We start from the raw sequence: 27719 nt of genomic DNA, 5'->3' as shown, positions 1-27719 counted from the left end.
TAGAGAGGGGGCAAAACTTGACCTCCTCTTGGGAAATAAGGAAGGGCAGGTGACAGAAGTGTTAGTGAGGGATCACTTTGGGACCAGTGATCATAATTCCATTAGTTTTAAGATAGCTATGGAGAAGGATAGGTCTGGCCCAAAAGTTAAAATTCTAAATTGGGGAAAGGCCAATTTTGATGGTATTAGACAGGAACTTTCAGAAGTTGATTGGGAGAGTCTGTTGGCAGGCAAAGGGACGTCTGGTAAGTGGGAGGCTTTCAAAAGTGTGTTAACCAGGGTTCAGGGTAAGCACATTCCTTATAAAGTGAAGGGCAAGGCTGGTAGAAGTAGGGAACCTTGGATGACTCGGGAGATTGAGGCACTAGTCAAAAAGAAGAAGGAGGCATATGACGTGCATAGGCAGCTGGGATCAAGTGGATCCCTTGAAGAGTATAGAGATTGCCGGAGTAGAGTTAAGAGAGAAATCAGGAGGGCAAAAAGGGGATATGAGATTGCTTTGGCAGATCAGGCAAAGGTGAATCCAAAGAGCTTCTACAAATACATAAAGGGCAAAAGGGTAACTAGGGAGAGAGTAGGGCCTCTTAAGGATCAACAAGGTCATCTATGTGCGGAACCACAAGAGATGGGTGAGATCCTGAATGAATATTTCACATCGGTATTTACGGTTGAGAAAGGCATGGATGTTAGGGAACTTGGGGAAATAAATAGTGATGTCTTGAGGAGTGTACATATTACAGAGAGGGAGGTGCTGGAAGTCTTAACGCGCATCAAGGTAGATAAATCTCCGGGACCTGATGAAATGTATCCCAGGACGTTATGGGAGGTTAGGGAGGAAATTGCGGGTCCCCTAGCAGAGATATTTGAATCATCCACCGCTACAGGTGAGGTGCCTGAAGATTGGAGGGTAGCAAATGTTGTGCCTTTGTTTAAGAAGGGCGGCAGGGAAAAGCCTGGGAACTACAGACCGGTGAGCCTGACATCTGTAGTGGGTAAGTTGTTAGAGGGTATTCTGAGGGACAGAATCTACAGGCATTTGGAGAGGCAGGGACTAATTAGGAACAGTCAGCATGGTTTTGTGAGAGGAAAATCATGTCTCACGAATTTGATTGAGTTTTTTGAAGGGGTAACCAAGAAGATAGATGAGGGCTGTGCAGTAGACGTGGTCTACATGGACTTCAGCAAAGCATTTGACAAGGTACCGCATGGTAGGTTGTTACATAAGGTTAAATCTCATGGGATCCAAGGTGAGGTAGCCAATTGGATACAAAATTGGCTTGACGACAAAAGACAGAGGGTGGTTGTCGAGGGTTGTTTTTCAAACTGGATGCCTGTGTCCAGCGGTGTGCCTCAGGGATCGGTGCTGGGTCCGCTGTTATTTGTTATTTATATTAATGATTTGGATGAGAATTTAGGAGGCATGGTTAGTAAGTTTGCAGATGACACCAAGATTGGTGGCATTGTGGACAGTGAAGAAGGTTATCTAGGATTGCAACGGGATCTTGATAAATTGGGCCAGTGGGCCGATGAATGGCAGATGGAGTTTAATTTAGATAAATGTGAGGTGATGCATTTTGGTAGATCGAATCGGGCCAGGACCTACTCCGTTAATGGTAGGGCGTTGGGGAGAGTTATAGAACAAAGAGATCTAGGAGTACAGATTCATAGCTCCTTGAAAGTGGAGTCACAGGTGGATAGGGTGGTGAAGAAGGCATTCAGCATGCTTGGTTTCATTGGTCAGAACATTGAATGCAGGAGTTGGGATGTCTTGTTGAAGTTGTACAGGGCATTGGTGAGGCCACACTTGGAGTACTGTGTACAGTTCTGGTCACCCTATTATAGAAAGGATATTATTAAACTAGAAAGAGTGCAGAAAAGATTTACTAGGATGCTACCGGGACTTGATGGTTTGACTTACAGGGAGAGGTTAGACAGACTGGGACTTTATTCCCTGGAGAGTAGGAGGTTAAGGGGTGATCTTATAGAAGTCTATAAAATAATGAGGGGCATAGATAAGGTCGATAGTCAAAATCTTTTCCCAAAGGTAGGGGAGTCTATAACGAGGGGGCACAGATTTAAGGTGAGAGGGGAGAGATACAAAAGGATCCAGAGGGGCAATTTTTTCACTCAAAGGGTGGTGAGTGTCTGGAACGAGCTGCCAGAGGCAGTAGTAGAGGCGGGTACAATTTTGTCTTTTAAAAAGCATTTGGACAGTTACATGGGGAAGATGGGTATCGAGGGATATGGGCCAAGTGCAGGCAATTGGGACTAGCTTAGTGGTATAAACTGGGCGACATGGACATGTTGGGCCGAAGGGCCTGTTTCCATGTTGTAACTTCTATGATTCTATGATTCTATATATAATGAGATGTGTATGGGGTTCTATATGTATCTATATATAATGAGATGTGTATGGGGTTCTATATGTATCTATATATAATGAGATGTGTATGGGGTTCTATATGTATCTATATATAATGAGATGTGTATGGGGTTCTATATGTATCTATATATAATGAGATGTGTATGGGGTTCTATATGTATCTATATATAATGAGATGTGTATAGGGTTCTATATGTATCGAAATATAATGAGATGTGTATAGGGTTCTATATGTATCTATATATAATGAGATGTGTATAGGGTTCTATATGTATCTATATATAATGAGATGTGTATGGGGTTCTATATGTATCTATATATAATGAGATGTGTATAGGGTTCTATCTGTATCTATATATAATGAGATGTGTATGGGGTTCTATATGTATCTATATATAATGAGATGTGTATGGGGTTCTATATGTATCTATATATAATGAGATGTGTATGGGGTTCTATATGTATCTATATATAATGAGATGTGTATGGGGTTCTATCTGTATCTATATATAATGAGATGTGTATAGGGTTCTATATGTATCGAAATATAATGAGATGTGTATAGGGTTCTATATGTATCTATATATAATGAGATGTGTATAGGGTTCTATATGTATCTATATATAATGAGATGTGTATGGGGTTCTATATGTATCTATATATAATGAGATGTGTATAGGGTTCTATATGTATCTATATATAATGAGATGTGTACAGGGTTCTATATGTATCCATATATTATGAGATGTGTATGGGGTTCTATATGTATCTATATATAATGAGATGTGTATGAGGTTCTATCTGTATCTATATATAATGAGATGTGTATGGGGTTCTATATGTATCTATATATAATGAGATGTGTATGACGTTCTATCTGTATCTATATATAATGAGATGTGTATAGGGTTCTATATGTATCTACATATAATGAGATGTGTATAGGGTTCTATATGTATCTATATATAATGAGATGTGTATGGGGTTCTATATGTATCTATATATAATGAGATGTGTATAGGGTTCTATATGTATCTATATATTATGAGATGTGTATAGGGTTCTATATGTATCTATATATAATGAGATGTGTATGGGGTTCTATATGTATCTATATATAATGAGATGTGTATGGGGTTCTATATGTATCTATATATAATGAGATGTGTATGGGGTTCTATATGTATCTATATATAATGAGATGTGTATGGGGTTCTATATGTATCTATATATAATGAGATGTGTATAGGGTTCTATATGTATCTATATATAATGAGATGTGTATGGGGTTCTATCTGTATCTATATATAATGAGATGTGTATAGGGTTCTATATGTATCTATATATAATGAGATGTGTATGGGGTTCTATCTGTATCTATATATAATGAGATGTGTTTGGGGTTCTATATGTATCTATATATAATGAGATGTGTTTGGGGTTCTATATGTATCTATATATAATGAGATGTGTATAGGGTTCTATATGTATCTATATATAATGAGATGTGTATGGGGTTCTATATGTATCTATATATAATGAGATGTGTATGGGGTTCTATATGTATCTATATATAATGAGATGTGTATAGGTTTCTATATGTATCTATATATAATGAGATGTGTATGAGGTTCTATATGTATCTATATATAATGAGATGTGTATAGGGTTCTCTATGTATCTATATATAATGAGATGCGTATGGGGTTCTATATGTATCTATATATAATGAGATGTGTATGGGGTTCTATATGTATCTATATATAATGAGATGTGTATGGGGTTCTATATGTATCTATATATAATGAGATGTGTATAGGGTTCTATATGTATCTATATATAATGAGATGTGTATGGGGTTCTATATGTATCTATATATAATGAGATGTGTATAGGGTTCTATATGTATCTATATATAATGAGATGTGTATAGGGTTCTATATGTATCTATATATAATGAGATGTGTATAGGGTTCTATCTGTATCTATATATAATGTGATGTGTATAGGGTTCTATATGTATCGAAATATAATGAGATGTGTATAGGGTTCTATATGTATCGAAATATAATGAGATGTGTATAGGGTTCTATATGTATCTATATATAATGAGATGTGTATGGGGTTCTATCTGTATCTATATATAATGAGATGTGTATGGGGTTCTATATGTATCTATATATAATGAGATGTGTATGGGATTCTATATGTATCTATATATAATGAGATGTGTATAGGGTTCTATATGTATCTATATATAATGAGATGTGTATAGGGTTCTATATGTATCTATATATAATGAGATGTGTATAGGGTTCTATCTGTATCTATATATAATGAGATGTGTATAGGGTTCTATATGTATCGAAATATAATGAGATGTGTATAGGGTTCTATATGTATCGAAATATAATGAGATGTGTATAGGGTTCTATATGTATCTATATATAATGAGATGTGTATGGGGTTCTATCTGTATCTATATATAATGAGATGTGTATGGGGGTTCTATATGTATCTATATATAATGAGATGTGTATAGGGTTCTATCTGTATCTATATATAATGAGATGTGTATGGGGTTCTATCTGTATCTATATATAATGAGATGTGTATGGGGTTCTATATGTATCTATATATAATGAGATGTGTATGGGGTTCTATCTGTATCTACATATAATGAGATGTGTATGGGGTTCTATATGTATCGAAATATAATGAGATGTGTATAGGGTTCTAACTGTATCTATATATAATGAGATGTGTTTGGGGTTCTATATGTATCTATATATAATGAGATGTGTATAGGGTTCTATCTGTATCTATATATAATGAGATGTGTATGGGGGTTCTATATGTATCTGTATATAATGAGATGTGTATGGGGTTCTATATGTATCTATATATAATGAGATGTGTATGGGGTTCTATATGTATCTATATATAATGAGATGTGTATGGGGTTCTATATGTATCTATATATAATGAGATGTGTATGGGGTTCTATATGTATCTATATATAATGAGATGTGTATGGGGTTCTATATGTATCTATATATAATGAGATGTGTATGGGGTTCTATATGTATCTATATATAATGAGATGTGTATGGGGTTCTATATGTATCTATATATAATGAGATGTGTATGGGGTTCTATATGTATCTATATACAATGAGATGTGTATGAGGTTCTATCTATATCTATATATAATGAGATGTGTTTGGGGTTCTATATGTATCTATATATAATGAGATGTGTATGGGGTTCTATATGTCTCTATATATAATGAGATGTGTATGGGGTTCTATATGTATCTATATACAATGAGATGTGTATGAGGTTCTATCTGTATCTATATATAATGAGATGTGTTTGGGGTTCTATATGTATCTATATATAATGAGATGTGTTTGGGGTTCTATATGTATCTATATATAATGAGATGTGTATAGGGTTCTATATGTATCTATATATAATGAGATGTGTATGGGGTTCTATATGTATCTATATACAATGAGATGTGTATGAGGTTCTATCTGTATCTATATATAATGAGATGTGTATGGGGTTCTATATGTATCTATATATAATGAGATGTGTATGGGGTTCTATATGTATCTATATATAATGAGATGTGTATAGGGTTCTATCTGTATCTATATATAATGAGATGTGTATAGGGTTCTATATGTATCGAAATATAATGAGATGTGTATAGGGTTCTATATGTATCGAAATATAATGAGATGTGTATAGGGTTCTATATGTATCTATATATAATGAGATGTGTATGGGGTTCTATCTGTATCTATATATAATGAGATGTGTATGGGGGTTCTATATGTATCTATATATAATGAGATGTGTATAGGGTTCTATCTGTATCTATATATAATGAGATGTGTATGGGGTTCTATCTGTATCTGTATATAATGAGATGTGTATGGGGTTCTATATGTATCTATATATAATGAGATGTGTATGGGGTTCTATCTGTATCTACATATAATGAGATGTGTATGGGGTTCTATATGTATCGAAATATAATGAGATGTGTATAGGGTTCTAACTGTATCTATATATAATGAGATGTGTTTGGGGTTCTATATGTATCTATATATAATGAGATGTGTATAGGGTTCTATCTGTATCTATATATAATGAGATGTGTATGGGGGTTCTATATGTATCTGTATATAATGAGATGTGTATGGGGTTCTATATGTATCTATATATAATGAGATGTGTATGGGGTTCTATATGTATCTATATATAATGAGATGTGTATGGGGTTCTATATGTATCTATATATAATGAGATGTGTATGGGGTTCTATATGTATCTATATATAATGAGATGTGTATGGGGTTCTATATGTATCTATATATAATGAGATGTGTATGGGGTTCTATATGTATCTATATATAATGAGATGTGTATGGGGTTCTATATGTATCTATATATAATGAGATGTGTATGGGGTTCTATATGTATCTATATACAATGAGATGTGTATGAGGTTCTATCTATATCTATATATAATGAGATGTGTTTGGGGTTCTATATGTATCTATATATAATGAGATGTGTATGGGGTTCTATATGTCTCTATATATAATGAGATGTGTATGGGGTTCTATATGTATCTATATACAATGAGATGTGTATGAGGTTCTATCTGTATCTATATATAATGAGATGTGTTTGGGGTTCTATATGTATCTATATATAATGAGATGTGTTTGGGGTTCTATATGTATCTATATATAATGAGATGTGTATAGGGTTCTATATGTATCTATATATAATGAGATGTGTATGGGGTTCTATATGTATCTATATACAATGAGATGTGTATGAGGTTCTATCTGTATCTATATATAATGAGATGTGTATGGGGTTCTATATGTATCTATATATAATGAGATGTGTATGGGGTTCTATATGTATCTACATATAATGAGATGTGTATGGGGTTCTATATGTATCTATATATAATGAGATGTGTATGAGGTTCTATATGTATCTATATATAATGAGATGTGTATGGGGTTCTATATTTATCTATATATAATGAGATGTGTATGGGGTTCTATATGTATCTATATATAATGAGATGTGTATGAGGTTCTATCTGTATCTATATATAATGAGATGTGTATAGGGTTCTATATGTATCTATATATAATGAGATATGTATGGGGTTCTATCTGTATCTATATATAATGAGATGTGTATGGGGGTTCTATATGTATCTATATATAATGAGATGTGTATGGGGTTCTATATGTATCTATATATAATGAGATGTGTATGAGGTTCTATATGTATCTATATATAATGAGATGTGTATGGGGTTCTATATGTATCTATATATAATGAGATGTGTATGGGGTTCTATATTTATCTATATATTATGAGACGTGTTTGGGGTTCTATATGTATCTATATATAATGAGATGTGTATGAGGTTCTATCTGTATCTATATATAATGAGATGTGTATAGGGTTCTATATGTATCTATATATAATGAGATGTGTATGGGGTTCTATATGTATCTATATATAATGAGATGTGTATGGGGTTCTATATGTATCTATATATAATGAGATGTGTATGGGGTTCTATATGTATCTATATATAATGAGATGTGTATCGGGTTCTATCTGTATCTATATATAATGAGATGTGCATGGGGTTCTATATGTATCTATATATAATGAGATGTGTATGGGGTTCTATATGTATCTATATATAATGAGATGTGTATGAGGTTCTATATGTATCTATATATAATGAGATGTGTATGGGGTTCTATATGTATCTATATATAATGAGATGTGTATGGGGTTCTATATGTATCTGTATATAATGAGATGTGTTTGGGGTTCTATATGTATCTGTATATAATGAGATGTGTATAGGGTTCTATCTGTATCTATATATAATGAGATGTGTATGGGGTTCTATATGTATCTATATATAATGAGATGTGTATAGGGTTCTATATGTATCTATATATAATGAGATGTGTATGGGGTTCTATCTGTATCTATATATAATGAGATGCGTATGGGGTTCTATATGTATCTATATATAATGAGATGTGTATGAGGTTCTATATGTATCTATATATAATGAGATGTGTATGGGGTTCTATATGTATCTATATATAATGAGATGTGTATGGGGTTCTATATTTATCTATATATTATGAGACGTGTTTGGGGTTCTATATGTATCTATATATAATGAGATGTGTATGAGGTTCTATCTGTATCTATATATAATGAGATGTGTATAGGGTTCTATATGTATCTATATATAATGAGATGTGTATGGGGTTCTATATGTATCTATATATAATGAGATGTGTATGGGGTTCTATATGTATCTATATATAATGAGATGTGTATGGGGTTCTATATGTATCTATATATAATGAGATGTGTATCGGGTTCTATCTGTATCTATATATAATGAGATGTGTATGGGGTTCTATATGTATCTATATATAATGAGATGTGTATGGGGTTCTATATGTATCTATATATAATGAGATGTGTATGAGGTTCTATATGTATCTATATATAATGAGATGTGTATGGGGTTCTATATGTATCTATATATAATGAGATGTGTATGGGGTTCTATATGTATCTGTATATAATGAGATGTGTTTGGGGTTCTATATGTATCTGTATATAATGAGATGTGTATAGGGTTCTATCTGTATCTATATATAATGAGATGTGTATGGGGTTCTATATGTATCTATATATAATGAGATGTGTATTGGGTTCTATATGTATCTATATATAATGAGATGTGTATGGGGTTCTATCTGTATCTATATATAATGAGATGTGTATGGGGTTCTATATGTATCTATATATAATGAGATGTGTATGGGGTTCTATCTGTATCTATATATAATGAGATGTGTATGGGGTTCTATATGTATCTATATATAATGAGATGTGTATGGGGTTCTATATGTATCTATATATAATGAGATGTGTGTGGGGTTCTCTATGTATCTATATATAATGAGATGTGTTTGGGGTTCTATATGTATCTGTATATAATGAGATGTGTATAGGGTTCTATCTGTATCTATATATAATGAGATGTGTATGGGGTTCTATATGTATCTATATATAATGAGATGTGTATGGGGTTCTATATGTATCCATATATAATGAGATGTGTATGGGGTTCTATATGTATCTATATATAATGAGATGTGTATGGGGTTCTATATGTATCTATATATAATGAGATGTGTATGGAGTTCTATATGTATCCATATATAGTGTGATGTGTATAGGGTTCTATATGTATCTATATATAATGAGATGTGAATGAGGTTCTATATGTATCTATATATAATGAGATGTGAATGAGGTTCTATATGTATCTATATATAATGAGATGTGTTTGGGGTTCTATATGTATCTATATATAATGAGATGTGTATGGTGTTCTATATGTATCTATATATAATGAGATGTGTATGGGGTTCTATATGTATCTATATATAATGAGATGTGTTTGGGGTTCTATATGTATCTATATATAATGAGATGTGTATGGGGTTCTATATGTATCTATATATAATGAGATGTGTATGGGGTTCTATATGTATCTATATATAATGAGATGTGTTTGGGGTTCTATATGTATCTATATATAATGAGATGTGTTTGGGGTTCTATATGTATCTATATATAATGAGATGTGTATGGGGTTCTATATGTATCTATATATAATGAGATGTGTATGGGGTTCTATATGTATCTATATATAATGAGATGTGTTTGGGGTTCTATATGTATCTATATATAATGAGATGTGTTTGGGGTTCTATATGTATCTATATATAATGAGATGTGTATGGGGTTCTATATGTATCTATATATAATGAGATGTGTATAGGGTTCTATATGTATCTATATATAATGAGATGTGTATGAGGTTCTATATGTATCTATATATAATGAGATGTGTATGAGGTTCTATATGTATCTATATATTATGAGATGTGTATACGGTTCTATATGTATCTATATATAATGAGATGTGTATGGGGTTCTATATGTATCTATATATAATGAGATGTGTATGAGGTTCTATATGTATCTATATATAATGAGATGTGTATAGGGTTCTATATGTATCTATATATAATGAGATGTGTATGGGGTTCTATATGTATCTATATATAATGAGATGTGTATAGGGTTCTATATGTATCTATATATAATGAGATGTGTATGGGGTTCTATATGTATCTATATATAATGAGATGTGTATGGGGTTCTATATGTATCTATATATAATGAGATGTGTTTGGGGTTCTATATGTATCTATATATAATGAGATGTGTTTGGGGTTCTATATGTATCTATATATAATGAGATGTGTATAGGGTTCCATATGTATCTATATATAATGAGATGTGTATGGGGTTCTATATGTATCTATATATACTGAGATGTGTATAGGGTTTTATATGTATCTGTATATAATGAGATCTGTATGAGGTTCTATATGTATCTATATATAATGAGATGTGTATGGGGTTCTTTCTGTATCTGTATATAATGAGATGTGTATGAGGTTCTATATGTATCTATATATAATGAGATGTGTATAGGGTTCTATATGTATCTATATATAATGAGATGTGTATGGGGTTCTATATGTATTTATATATTATGAGATGTGTTTGGGGTTCTATATGTATCGATATATAATGAGATGTGTTTGGGGTTCTATATGTATCTATATATAATGAGATGTGTATAGGGTTCTATATGTATCTATATATAATGAGATGTGTATAGGGTTCTATATGTATCTATATATAATGAGATGTGTTTGGGGTTCTATCTGTATCTATATATAATGAGATGTGTATGGGGTTCTATATGTATCTATATATAATGAGATGTGTTTGGGGTTCTATATGTATCTATATATAATGAGATGTGTATGGGGTTATATATGTATCTATATATAATGAGATGTGTATGGGGTTCTATATGTATCTATATATAATGAGATGTGTATGGGGTTCTATATGTATCTATATATAATGAGATGTGTTTGGGGTTCTATATGTATCTATATATAATGAGATGTGTATGGGGTTCTATATGTATCTATATATAATGAGATGTGTATAGGGTTCTATATGTATCTATATATAATGAGATGTGTATAGGGTTCTATATGTATCTATATATAATGAGATGTGTATGGGGTTCTATATGTATCTATATATAATGAGATGTGTTTGGGTTTCTATATGTATCTATATATAATGAGATGTGTATGGGGTTCTATATGTATCGAAATATAATGAGATGTGTATGGGGTTCTATATGTATCTATATATAATGAGATGTGTATAGGGTTCTATCTGTATCTATATATAATGAGATGTGTTTGGGGTTCTATATGTATCTATATATAATGAGATGTGTTTGGGGTTCTATCTGTATCTATATATAATGAGATGTGTTTGGGGTTCTATATGTATCTATATATAATGAGATGTGTATGGGGGTTCTATATGTATCTATATATAATGAGATGTGTATGGGGTTCTATATGTATCTATATATAATGAGATGTGTATGGGGTTCTATATGTATCTATATATAATGAGATGTGTATGGGGTTCTATATGTATCTATATATAATGAGATGTGTTTGGGGTTCTATATGTATCTATATATAATGAGATGTGTTTGGGGTTCTATATGTATCTATATATAATGAGATGTGTATGGGGTTCTATATGTATCTATATATAATGAGATGTGTTTGGGGTTCTATATGTATCTATATATAATGAGATGTGTATGGGGGTTCTATATGTATCTATATATAATGAGATGTGTATGGGGTTCTATATGTATCTATATATAATGAGATGTGTTTGGGGTTCTATATGTATCTATATATAATGAGATGTGTATGGGGTTCTATATGTATCTATATATAATGAGATGTGTTTGGGGTTCTATATGTATCTATATATAATGAGATGTGTATGGGGGTTCTATATGTATCTATATATAATGAGATGTGTATGGGGTTCTATATGTATCTATATATAATGAGATGTGTATGGGGTTCTATATGTATCTATATATAATGAGATGTGTATGAGGTTCTATATGTATCTATATATAATGAGATGTGTATGGGGTTCTATATGTATCTATATATAATGAGATGTGTATGGGGTTCTATATGTATCTATATATAATGAGATGTGTATGGGGTTCTATATGTATCTATATATAATGAGATGTGTTTGGGGTTCTATATGTATCTATATATAATGAGATGTGTATGGGGTTCTATATGTATCTATATATAATGAGATGTGTATGGGGTTCTATATGTATCTATATATAATGAGATGTGTATGGGGTTCTATATGTATCTATATATAATGAGATGTGTATAGGGTTCTATATGTATCTATATATAATGAGATGTGTATAGGGTTCTATATGTATCTATATATAATGAGATGTGTATGGGGTTCTATATGTATCTATATATAATGAGATGTGTTTGGGTTTCTATATGTATCTATATATAATGAGATGTGTATGGGGTTCTATATGTATCGAAATATAATGAGATGTTTATGGGGTTCTATATGTATCTATATATAATGAGATGTGTATAGGGTTCTATCTGTATCTATATATAATGAGATGTGTTTGGGGTTCTATATGTATCTATATATAATGAGATGTGTTTGGGGTTCTATCTGTATCTATATATAATGAGATGTGTTTGGGGTTCTATATGTATCTATATATAATGAGATGTGTTTGGGGTTCTATATGTATCTATATATAATGAGATGTGTATGGGGTTCTATCTGTATCTATATATAATGAGATGTGTATGGGGTTCTATATGTATCTATATATAATGAGATGTGTATGGGGTTCTATCTGTATCTATATATAATGAGATGTGTTTGGGGTTCTATATGTATCTATATATAATGAGATGTGTATGGGGTTCTATCTGTATCTATATATAATGAGATGTGTTTGGGGTTCTATATGTATCTATATATAATGAGATGTGTATGGGGTTCTATCTGTATCTATATACAATGAGATGTGTATAGGGTTCTATCTGTATCTATATATAATGAGATGTGTTTGGGGTTCTATATTTATCTATATATAATGAGATGTGTATGGGGTTCTATCTGTATCTATATCTAATGAGATGTGTTTGGGGTTCTATATGTATCTATATATAATGAGATGTGTATGGGGTTCTATCTGTATCTATATATAATGAGATGTGTATAGGGTTCTATCTGTATCTATACATAATGAGATGTGTTTGGGGTTCTATATGTATCTATATATAATGAGATCTGTATGGGGTTCTATATGTATCTATATATAATGAGATGTGTATGGGGGTTCTATATGTATCTATATATAATGAGATGTGTATGGGGGTTCTATATGTATCTATATAAAATTAGATGTGTATGGGGGTTCTATATGTATCTATATATAATGAGATGTGTATAGGGGTTCTATATGTATCTATATATAATGAGATGTGTTTGGGGTTCTATATGTATCTATATATAATGAGATGTGTATGGGGGTTCTATATGTATCTATATATAATGAGATGTGTATGGGGTTCTATATGTATCTATATATAATGAGATGTGTTTGGGGTTCTATATGTATCTATATATAATGAGATGTGTATGGGGTTCTATATGTATCTATATATAATGAGATGTGTTTGGGGTTCTATATGTATCTATATATAATGAGATGTGTATGGGGGTTCTATATGTATCTATATATAATGAGATGTGTATGGGGTTCTATATGTATCTATATATAATGAGATGTGTATGGGGTTCTATATGTATCTATATATAATGAGATGTGTATGAGGTTCTATATGTATCTATATATAATGAGATGTGTATGGGGTTCTATATGTATCTATATATAATGAGATGTGTATGGGGTTCTATATGTATCTATATATAATGAGATGTGTATGGGGTTCTATATGTATCTATATATAATGAGATGTGTTTGGGGTTCTATATGTATCTATATATAATGAGATGTGTATGGGGTTCTATATGTATCTATATATAATGAGATGTGTATGGGGTTCTATATGTATCTATATATAATGAGATGTGTATGGGGTTCTATATGTATCTATATATAATGAGATGTGTATAGGGTTCTATATGTATCTATATATAATGAGATGTGTATAGGGTTCTATATGTATCTATATATAATGAGATGTGTATGGGGTTCTATATGTATCTATATATAATGAGATGTGTTTGGGTTTCTATATGTATCTATATATAATGAGATGTGTATGGGGTTCTATATGTATCGAAATATAATGAGATGTTTATGGGGTTCTATATGTATCTATATATAATGAGATGTGTATAGGGTTCTATCTGTATCTATATATAATGAGATGTGTTTGGGGTTCTATATGTATCTATATATAATGAGATGTGTTTGGGGTTCTATCTGTATCTATATATAATGAGATGTGTTTGGGGTTCTATATGTATCTATATATAATGAGATGTGTTTGGGGTTCTATATGTATCTATATATAATGAGATGTGTATGGGGTTCTATCTGTATCTATATATAATGAGATGTGTATGGGGTTCTATCTGTATCTATATATAATGAGATGTGTTTGGGGTTCTATATGTATCTATATATAATGAGATGTGTATAGGGTTCTATATGTATCTATATATAATGAGATGTGTATAGGGTTCTATATGTATCTATATATAATGAGATGTGTATGGGGTTCTATCTGTATCTATATATAATGAGATGTGTTTGGGGTTCTATATGTATCTATATATAATGAGATGTGTATGGGGTTCTATCTGTATCTATATATAATGAGATGTGTTTGGGGTTCTATATGTATCTATATATAATGAGATGTGTATGGGGTTCTATCTGTATCTATATACAATGAGATGTGTATAGGGTTCTATCTGTATCTATATATAATGAGATGTGTTTGGGGTTCTATATTTATCTATATATAATGAGATGTGTATGGGGTTCTATCTGTATCTATATCTAATGAGATGTGTTTGGGGTTCTATATGTATCTATATATAATGAGATGTGTATGGGGTTCTATCTGTATCTATATATAATGAGATGTGTATAGGGTTCTATCTGTATCTATACATAATGAGATGTGTTTGGGGTTCTATATGTATCTATATATAATGAGATCTGTATGGGGTTCTATATGTATCTATATATAATGAGATGTGTATGGGGGTTCTATATGTATCTATATATAATGAGATGTGTATGGGGGTTCTATATGTATCTATATATAATTAGATGTGTATGGGGGTTCTATATGTATCTATATATAATGAGATGTGTATAGGGGTTCTATATGTATCTATATATAATGAGATGTGTTTGGGGTTCTATATGTATCTATATATAATGAGATGTGTATGGGGTTCTATATGTATCTATATATAATGAGATGTGTATGGGGTTCTATATGTATCTATATATAATGAGATGTGTATGGGGTTCTATATGTATCTATATATAATGAGATGTGTATGGGGTTCTATATGTATCTATATATAATGAGATGTGTATGGGGTTCTATATGTATCTATATATAATGAGATGTGTTTGGGGTTCTATATGTATCTATATATAATGAGATGTGTATAGGGTTCTATATGTATCTATATATAATGAGATGTGTATAGGGTTCTATATGTATCTATATATAATGAGATGTGTATGGGGTTCTATATGTATCTATATATAATGAGATGTGTTTGGGTTTCTATATGTATCTATATATAATGAGATGTGTATGGGGTTCTATATGTATCGAAATATAATGAGATGTGTATGGGGTTCTATATGTATCTATATATAATGAGATGTGTATAGGGTTCTATCTGTATCTATATATAATGAGATGTGTTTGGGGTTCTATATGTATCTATATATAATGAGATGTGTTTGGGGTTCTATCTGTATCTATATATAATGAGATGTGTTTGGGGTTCTATATGTATCTATATATAATGAGATGTGTTTGGGGTTCTATATGTATCTATATATAATGAGATGTGTATGGGGTTCTATCTGTATCTATATATAATGAGATGTGTATGGGGTTCTATATGTATCTATATATAATGAGATGTGTATGGGGTTCTATCTGTATCTATATATAATGAGATGTGTTTGGGGTTCTATATGTATCTATATATAATGAGATGTGTATGGGGTTCTATCTGTATCTATATATAATGAGATGTGTTTGGGGTTCTATATGTATCTATATATAATGAGATGTGTATGGGGTTCTATCTGTATCTATATATAATGAGATGTGTATAGGGTTCTATATGTATCTATATATAATGAGATGTGTTTGGGGTTCTATACGTATCTATATATAATGAGATGTGTTTGGGGTTCTATATGTATCTATATATAATGAGATGTGTATGGGGTTCTATCTGTATCTATATATAATGAGATGTGTATAGGGTTCTATCTGTATCTATATATAATGAGATGTGTTTGGGGTTCTATATGTATCTATATATAATGAGATGTGTTTGGGGTTCTATCTGTATCTATATATAATGAGATGTGTATGGGGTTCTATATGTATCTATATATAATGAGATGTGTATGGGGTTCTATCTGTATCTATATATAATGAGATGTGTATAGGGTTCTATCTGTATCTATATATAATGAGATGTGTATGGGGTTCTATCTGTATCTATATATAATGAGATGTGTTTGGGGTTCTATATGTATCTATATATAATGAGATGTGTATGGGGTTCTATCTGTATCTATATATAATGAGATGTGTATAGGGTTCTATCTGTATCTATATATAATGAGATGTGTTTGGGGTTCTATATGTATCTATATATAATGAGATGTGTATGGGGTTCTATCTGTATCTATATATAATGAGATGTGTTTGGGGTTCTATATGTATCTATATATAATGAGATGTGTATGGGGTTCTATCTGTATCTATATATAATGAGATGTGTATAGGGTTCTATCTGTATCTATATATAATGAGATGTGTTTGCGGTTCTATATGTATCTATATATAATGAGATGTGTATGGGGGTTCTATATGTATCTATATATAATGAGATGTGTATGGGGTTCTATCTGTATCTATATATAATGAGATGTGTATGGGGTTCTATATGTATCTATATATAATGAGATGTGTATGGGGTTCTATATGTATCTATATATAATGAGATGTGTATGGGGTTCTATCTGTATCTATATATAATGAGATGTGTATAGGGTTCTATCTGTATCTATATATAATGAGATGTGTATGGGGGTTCTATATGTATCTATATATAATGAGATGTGTATGGGGTTCTATCTGTATCTATATATAATGAGATGTGTATGGGGTTCTATCTGTATCTATATATAATGAGATGTGTATGGGGTTCTATCTGTATCTATATATAATGAGATGTGTTTGGGGTTCTATATGTATCTATATATAATGAGATGTGTATGGGGTTCTATCTGTATCTATATATAATGAGATGTGTATAGGGTTCTATCTGTATCTATATATAATGAGATGTGTTTGGGGTTCTATATGTATCTATATATAATGAGATGTGTATGGGGGTTCTATATGTATCTATATATAATGAGATGTGTATAGGGTTCTATCTGTATCTATATATAATGAGATGTGTATGGGGTTCTATCTGTATCTATATATAATGAGATGTGTATAGGGTTCTATCTGTATCTATATATAATGAGATGTGTTTGGGGTTCTATATGTATCTATATATAATGAGATGTGTATGGGGTTCTATCTGTATCTATATATAATGAGATGTGTATGAGGTTCTATATGTATCTATATATAATGAGATGTGTTTGGGGTTCTATCTGTATCTATATATAATGAGATGTGTATGGGGGTTCTATATGTATCTATATATAATGAGATGTGTATGGGGTTCTATCTGTATCTATATATAATGAGATGTGTATGGGGTTCTATCTGTATCTATATATAATGAGATGTGTATGGGGGTTCTATATGTATCTATATATAATGAGATGTGTATGGGGTTCTATATGTATCTATATATAATGAGATGTGTATGGGGGTTCTATATGTATCTATATATAATGAGATGTGTTTGGGGTTCTATCTGTATCTATATATAATGAGATGTGTATGGGGGTTCTATATGTATCTATATATAATGAGATGTGTATGGGGTTTCTATATGTATCGAAATATAATGAGATGTGTATGGGGTTCTATATGTATCTATATATAATGAGATGTGTATAGGGTTCTATCTGTATCTATATATAATGAGATGTGTTTGGGGTTCTATATGTATCTATATATAATGAGATGTGTTTGGGGTTCTATCTGTATCTATATATAATGAGATGTGTTTGGGGTTCTATATGTATCTATATATAATGAGATGTGTTTGGGGTTCTATATGTATCTATATATAATGAGATGTGTATGGGGTTCTATCTGTATCTATATATAATGAGATGTGTATGGGGTTCTATATGTATCTATATATAATGAGATGTGTATGGGGTTCTATCTGTATCTATATATAATGAGATGTGTTTGGGGTTCTATATGTATCTATATATAATGAGATGTGTATGGGGTTCTATCTGTATCTATATATAATGAGATGTGTTTGGGGTTCTATATGTATCTATATATAATGAGATGTGTATGGGGTTCTATCTGTATCTATATATAATGAGATGTGTATAGGGTTCTATATGTATCTATATATAATGAGATGTGTTTGGGGTTCTATACGTATCTATATATAATGAGATGTGTTTGGGGTTCTATATGTATCTATATATAATGAGATGTGTATGGGGTTCTATCTGTATCTTTATATAATGAGATGTGTATAGGGTTCTATCTGTATCTATATATAATGAGATGTGTTTGGGGTTCTATATGTATCTATATATAATGAGATGTGTTTGGGGTTCTATCTGTATCTATATATAATGAGATGTGTATGGGGTTCTATATGTATCTATATATAATGAGATGTGTATGGGGTTCTATCTGTATCTATATATAATGAGATGTGTATAGGGTTCTATCTGTATCTATATATAATGAGATGTGTATGGGGTTCTATCTGTATCTATATATAATGAGATGTGTTTGGGGTTCTATATGTATCTATATATAATGAGATGTGTATGGGGTTCTATCTGTATCTATATATAATGAGATGTGTATAGGGTTCTATCTGTATCTATATATAATGAGATGTGTTTGGGGTTCTATATGTATCTATATATAATGAGATGTGTATGGGGTTCTATCTGTATCTATATATAATGAGATGTGTTTGGGGTTCTATATGTATCTATATATAATGAGATGTGTATGGGGTTCTATCTGTATCTATATATAATGAGATGTGTATAGGGTTCTATCTGTATCTATATATAATGAGATGTGTTTGGGGTTCTATATGTATCTATATATAATGAGATGTGTATGGGGGTTCTATATGTATCTATATATAATGAGATGTGTATGGGGTTCTATCTGTATCTATATATAATGAGATGTGTATGGGGTTCTATCTGTATCTATATATAATGAGATGTGTATAGGGTTCTATCTGTATCTATATATAATGAGATGTGTATGGGGGTTCTATATGTATCTATATATAATGAGATGTGTATGGGGTTCTATCTGTATCTATATATAATGAGATGTGTATGGGGTTCTATCTGTATCTATATATAATGAGATGTGTATGGGGTTCTATCTGTATCTATATATAATGAGATGTGTTTGGGGTTCTATATGTATCTATATATAATGAGATGTGTATGGGGTTCTATCTGTATCTATATATAATGAGATGTGTATAGGGTTCTATCTGTATCTATATATAATGAGATGTGTTTGGGGTTCTATATGTATCTATATATAATGAGATGTGTATGGGGGTTCTATATGTATCTATATATAATGAGATGTGTATAGGGTTCTATCTGTATCTATATATAATGAGATGTGTATGGGGTTCTATCTGTATCTATATATAATGAGATGTGTATAGGGTTCTATCTGTATCTATATATAATGAGATGTGTTTGGGGTTCTATATGTATCTATATATAATGAGATGTGTATGGGGTTCTATCTGTATCTATATATAATGAGATGTGTATGAGGTTCTATATGTATCTATATATAATGAGATGTGTTTGGGGTTCTATCTGTATCTATATATAATGAGATGTGTATGGGGGTTCTATATGTATCTATATATAATGAGATGTGTATGGGGTTCTATCTGTATCTATATATAATGAGATGTGTATGGGGTTCTATCTGTATCTATATATAATGAGATGTGTATGGGGGTTCTATATGTATCTATATATAATGAGATGTGTATGGGGTTCTATATGTATCTATATATAATGAGATGTGTATGGGGGTTCTATATGTATCTATATATAATGAGATGTGTATAGGGTTCTATATGTATCTATATATAATGAGATGTGTTTGGGGTTCTATCTGTATCTATATATAATGAGATGTGTTTGGGGTTCTATATGTATCTATATATAATGAGATGTGTATGGGGTTCTATCTGTATCTATATATAATGAGATGTGTATAGGGTTCTATATGTATCTATATATAATGAGATGTGTTTGGGGTTCTATACGTATCTATATATAATGAGATGTGTTTGGGGTTCTATATGTATCTATATATAATGAGATGTGTATGGGGTTCTATCTGTATCTATATATAATGAGATGTGTATAGGGTTCTATCTGTATCTATATATAATGAGATGTGTTTGGGGTTCTATATGTATCTATATATAATGAGATGTGTTTGGGGTTCTATCTGTATCTATATATAATGAGATGTGTATGGGGTTCTATATGTATCTATATATAATGAGATGTGTATGGGGTTCTATCTGTATCTATATATAATGAGATGTGTATAGGGTTCTATCTGTATCTATATATAATGAGATGTGTATGGGGTTCTATCTGTATCTATATATAATGAGATGTGTTTGGGGTTCTATATGTATCTATATATAATGAGATGTGTATGGGGTTCTATCTGTATCTATATATAATGAGATGTGTATAGGGTTCTATCTGTATCTATATATAATGAGATGTGTTTGGGGTTCTATATGTATCTATATATAATGAGATGTGTATGGGGTTCTATCTGTATCTATATATAATGAGATGTGTTTGGGGTTCTATATGTATCTATATATAATGAGATGTGTATGGGGTTCTATCTGTATCTATATATAATGAGATGTGTATAGGGTTCTATCTGTATCTATATATAATGAGATGTGTTTGGGGTTCTATATGTATCTATATATAATGAGATGTGTATGGGGGTTCTATATGTATCTATATATAATGAGATGTGTATGGGGTTCTATCTGTATCTATATATAATGAGATGTGTATGGGGTTCTATCTGTATCTATATATAATGAGATGTGTATAGGGTTCTATCTGTATCTATATATAATGAGATGTGTATGGGGGTTCTATATGTATCTATATATAATGAGATGTGTATGGGGTTCTATCTGTATCTATATATAATGAGATGTGTATGGGGTTCTATCTGTATCTATATATAATGAGATGTGTATGGGGTTCTATCTGTATCTATATATAATGAGATGTGTTTGGGGTTCTATATGTATCTATATATAATGAGATGTGTATGGGGTTCTATCTGTATCTATATATAATGAGATGTGTATAGGGTTCTATCTGTATCTATATATAATGAGATGTGTTTGGGGTTCTATATGTATCTATATATAATGAGATGTGTATGGGGGTTCTATCTGTATCTATATATAATGAGATGTGTATAGGGTTCTATCTGTATCTATATATAATGAGATGTGTATGGGGTTCTATCTGTATCTATATATAATGAGATGTGTATAGGGTTCTATCTGTATCTATATATAATGAGATGTGTTTGGGGTTCTATATGTATCTATATATAATGAGATGTGTATGGGGTTCTATCTGTATCTATATATAATGAGATGTGTATGGGTTCTATATGTATCTATATATAATGAGATGTGTATGGGTTCTATATGTATCTATATATAATGAGATGTGTTTGGGGTTCTATCTGTATCTATATATAATGAGATGTGTATGGGGGTTCTATATGTATCTATATATAATGAGATGTGTATGGGGTTCTATCTGTATCTATATATAATGAGATGTGTATGGGGTTCTATCTGTATCTATATATAATGAGATGTGTATGGGGGTTCTATATGTATCTATATATAATGAGATGTGTATGGGGTTCTATATGTATCTATATATAATGAGATGTGTATGGGGTTCTATATGTATCTATATATAATGAGATGTGTTTGGGGTTCTATCTGTATCTATATATAATGAGATGTGTATGGGGGTTCTATATGTATCTATATATAATGAGATGTGTATGGGGTTCTATATGTATCTATATATAATGAGATGTGTATGGGGTTCTATCTGTATCTATATATAATGAGATGTGTATGGGGTTCTATATGTATCTATATATAATGAGATGTGTATGGGGTTCTATCTGTATCTATATATAATGAGATGTGTTTGGGGTTCTATATGTATCTATATATAATGAGATGTGTATGGGGTTCTATCTGTATCTATATATAATGAGATGTGTATGGGGTTCTATCTGTATCTATATATAATGAGATGTGTATGGGGTTCTATATGTATCTATATATAATGAGATGTGTATGGGGTTCTATCTGTATCTATATATAATGAGATGTGTTTGGGGTTCTATATGTATCTATATATAATGAGATGTGTATGGGGTTCTATCTGTATCTATATATAATGAGATGTGTTTGGGGTTCTATATGTATCTATATATAATGAGATGTGTATGGGGTTCTATCTGTATCTATATATAATGAGATGTGTATAGGGTTCTATCTGTATCTATATATAATGAGATGTGTTTGGGGTTCTATATTTATCTATATATAATGAGATGTGTATGGGGTTCTATCTGTATCTATATCTAATGAGATGTGTTTGGGGTTCTATATGTATCTATATATAATGAGATGTGTATGGGGTTCTATCTGTATCTATATATAATGAGATGTGTATAGGGTTCTATCTGTATCTATACATAATGAGATGTGTTTGGGGTTCTATATGTATCTATATATAATGAGATCTGTATGGGGTTCTATATGTATCTATATATAATGAGATGTGTATGGGGTTCTATATGTATCTATATATAATGAGATGTGTATGGGGTTCTATATGTATCTATATATAATGAGATGTGTATGGGGTTCTATATGTATCTATATATAATGAGATGTGTATGGGGTTCTATATGTATCTATATATAATGAGATGTGTATGGGGTTCTATATGTATCTATATATAATGAGATGTGTTTGGGGTTCTATATGTATCTATATATAATGAGATGTGTATGGGGTTCTATATGTATCTATATATAATGAGATGTGTATGGGGTTCTATATGTATCTATATATAATGAGATGTGTATGGGGTTCTATATGTATCTATATATAATGAGATGTGTATGGGGTTCTATATGTATCTATATATAATGAGATGTGTATGGGGTTCTATATGTATCTATATATAATGAGATGTGTATGGGGTTCTATATGTATCTATATATAATGAGATGTGTATGGGGTTCTATATGTATCTATATATAATGAGATGTGTATGGGGTTCTATATGTATCTATATATAATGAGATGTGTATGGGGTTCTATATGTATCTATATATAATGAGATGTGTATGGGGTTCTATATGTATCTATATATAATGAGATGTGTATGGGGTTCTATATGTATCTATATATAATGAGATGTGTATGGGGTTCTATATGTATCTATATATAATGAGATGTGTATGGGGTTCTATATGTATCTATATATAATGAGATGTGTATGGGGTTCTATATGTATCTATATATAATGAGATGTGTATGGGGTTCTATATGTATCTATATATAATGAGATGTGTTTGGGGTTCTATATGTATCTATATATAATGAGATGTGTATGGGGTTCTATATGTATCTATATATAATGAGATGTGTATGGGGTTCTATATGTATCTATATATAATGAGATGTGTATGGGGTTCTATATGTATCTATATATAATGAGATGTGTATGGGGTTCTATATGTATCTATATATAATGAGATGTGTATGGGGTTCTATATGTATCTATATATAATGAGATGTGTATGGGGTTCTATATGTATCTATATATAATGAGATGTGTATGGGGTTCTATATGTATCTATATATAATGAGATGTGTATGGGGTTCTATATGTATCTATATATAATGAGATGTGTATGGGGTTCTATATGTATCTATATATAATGAGATGTGTATGGGGTTCTATATGTATCTATATATAATGAGATGTGTATGGGGTTCTATATGTATCTATATATAATGAGATGTGTATGGGGTTCTATATGTATCTATATATAATGAGATGTGTATTGGGGTTCTATATGTATCTATATATAATGAGATGTGTATGGGGTTCTATATGTATCTATATATAATGAGATGTGTTTGGGGTTCTATATGTATCTATATATAATGAGATGTGTATGGGGTTCTATCTGTATCTATATATAATGAGATGTGTTTGGGGTTCTATATGTATCTATATATAATGAGATGTGTATGGGGTTCTATCTGTATCTATATATAATGAGATGTGTTTGGGGTTCTATATGTATCTATATATAATGAGATGTGTATGGGGTTCTATCTGTATCTATATATAATGAGATGTGTTTGGGTTCTATATGTATCTATATATAATGAGATGTGTATGGGGTTCTATATGTATCTATATATAATGAGATGTTTATGGGGTTCTATATGTATCTATATATAATGAGATGTGTATGGGGTTCTATATGTATCTATATATAATGAGATGTGTATGGGGTTCTATATGTATCTATATATAATGAGATGTGTATGGGGTTCTATATGTATCTATATATAATGAGATGTGTATGGGGTTCTATCTGTATCTATATATAATGAGATGTGTATGGGGTTCTATATGTATCTATATATAATGAGATGTGTTTGGGGTTCTATATGTATCTATATATAATGAGATGTGTATGGGGTTCTATATGTATCTATATATAATGAGATGTGTATGGGGTTCTATCTGTATCTATATATAATGAGATGTGTATGGGGTTCTATCTGTATCTATATATAATGAGATGTGTATGGGGTTCTATATGTATCTATATATAATGAGATGTGTATGGGGTTCTATCTGTATCTATATATAATGAGATGTGTATGGGGTTCTATATGTATCTATATATAATGAGATGTGTATGGGGTTCTATCTGTATCTATATATAATGAGATGTGTATGGGGTTCTATCTGTATCTATATATAATGAGATGTGTATGGGGTTCTATATGTATCTATATATAATGAGATGTGTATGGGGTTCTATCTGTATCTATATATAATGAGATGTGTTTGGGGTTCTATATGTATCTATATATAATGAGATGTGTATGGGGTTCTATCTGTATCTATATATAATGAGATGTGTATTGGGGTTCTATATGTATCTATATATAATGAGATGTGTATGGGGTTCTATCTGTATCTATATATAATGAGATGTGTATAGGGGTTCTATCTGTATCTATATATAATGAGATGTGTTTGGGGTTCTATATGTATCTATATATAATGAGATGTGTATGGGGTTCTATCTGTATCTATATATAATGAGATGTGTATGGGGTTCTATCTGTATCTATATATAATGAGATGTGTATGGGGTTCTATCTGTATCTATATATAATGAGATGTGTATGGGGTTCTATCTGTATCTATATATAATGAGATGTGTATGGGGTTCTATCTGTATCTATATATAATGAGATGTGTATGGGGTTCTATCTGTATCTATATATAATGAGATGTGTATGGGGTTCTATCTGTATCTATATATAATGAGATGTGTATGGGGTTCTATCTGTATCTATATATAATGAGATGTGTATGGGGTTCTATATGTATCTATATATAATGAGATGTGTATGGGGTTCTATCTGTATCTATATATAATGAGATGTGTATGGGGTTCTATCTGTATCTATATATAATGAGATGTGTATAGGGTTCTATCTGTATCTATATATAATGAGATGTGTATGGGGTTCTATATGTATCTATATATAATGAGATGTGTATGGGGTTCTATCTGTATCTATATATAATGAGATGCTGTATGGGGTTCTATATGTATCTATATATAATGAGATGTGTATGGGGTTCTATCTGTATCTATATATAATGAGATGTGTATGGGTTCTATCTGTATCTATATATAATGAGATGTGTATGGGGGTCTATATGTATCTATATATAATGAGATGTGTATGGGGTTCTATATGTATCTATATATAATGAGATGTGTATGGGGTTCTATATGTATCTATATATAATGAGATGTGTATGGGGTTCTATATGTATCTATATATAATGAGATGTGTATGGGGTTCTATATGTATCTATATATAATGAGATGTGTATGGGGTTCTATCTGTATCTATATATAATGAGATGTGTATGGGGTTCTATCTGTATCTATATATAATGAGATGTGTATGGGGTTCTATCTGTATCTATATAATGAGATGTGTTTGGGGTTCTATATGTATCTATATATAATGAGATGTGTATGGGGTTCTATCTGTATCTATATATAATGAGATGTGTATAGGGTTCTATCTGTATCTATATATAATGAGATGTGTATGGGGTTCTATATGTATCTATATATAATGAGATGTGTATGGGGTTCTATCTGTATCTATATATAATGAGATGTGTATGGAGGTTCTATATGTATCTATATATAATGAGATGTGTATGGGGTTCTATCTGTATCTATATATAATGAGATGTGTATGGGGGTTCTATATGTATCTATATATAATGAGATGTGTATGGGGGTTCTATATGTATCTATATATAATGAGATGA

The sequence above is a fragment of the Heptranchias perlo genome, chromosome 12, assembly GCF_035084215.1.
Source record: "Heptranchias perlo isolate sHepPer1 chromosome 12, sHepPer1.hap1, whole genome shotgun sequence".
Lineage (NCBI taxonomy): Eukaryota > Metazoa > Chordata > Chondrichthyes > Hexanchiformes > Hexanchidae > Heptranchias > Heptranchias perlo.
This window is presented reverse-complemented; position numbering follows the sequence as displayed.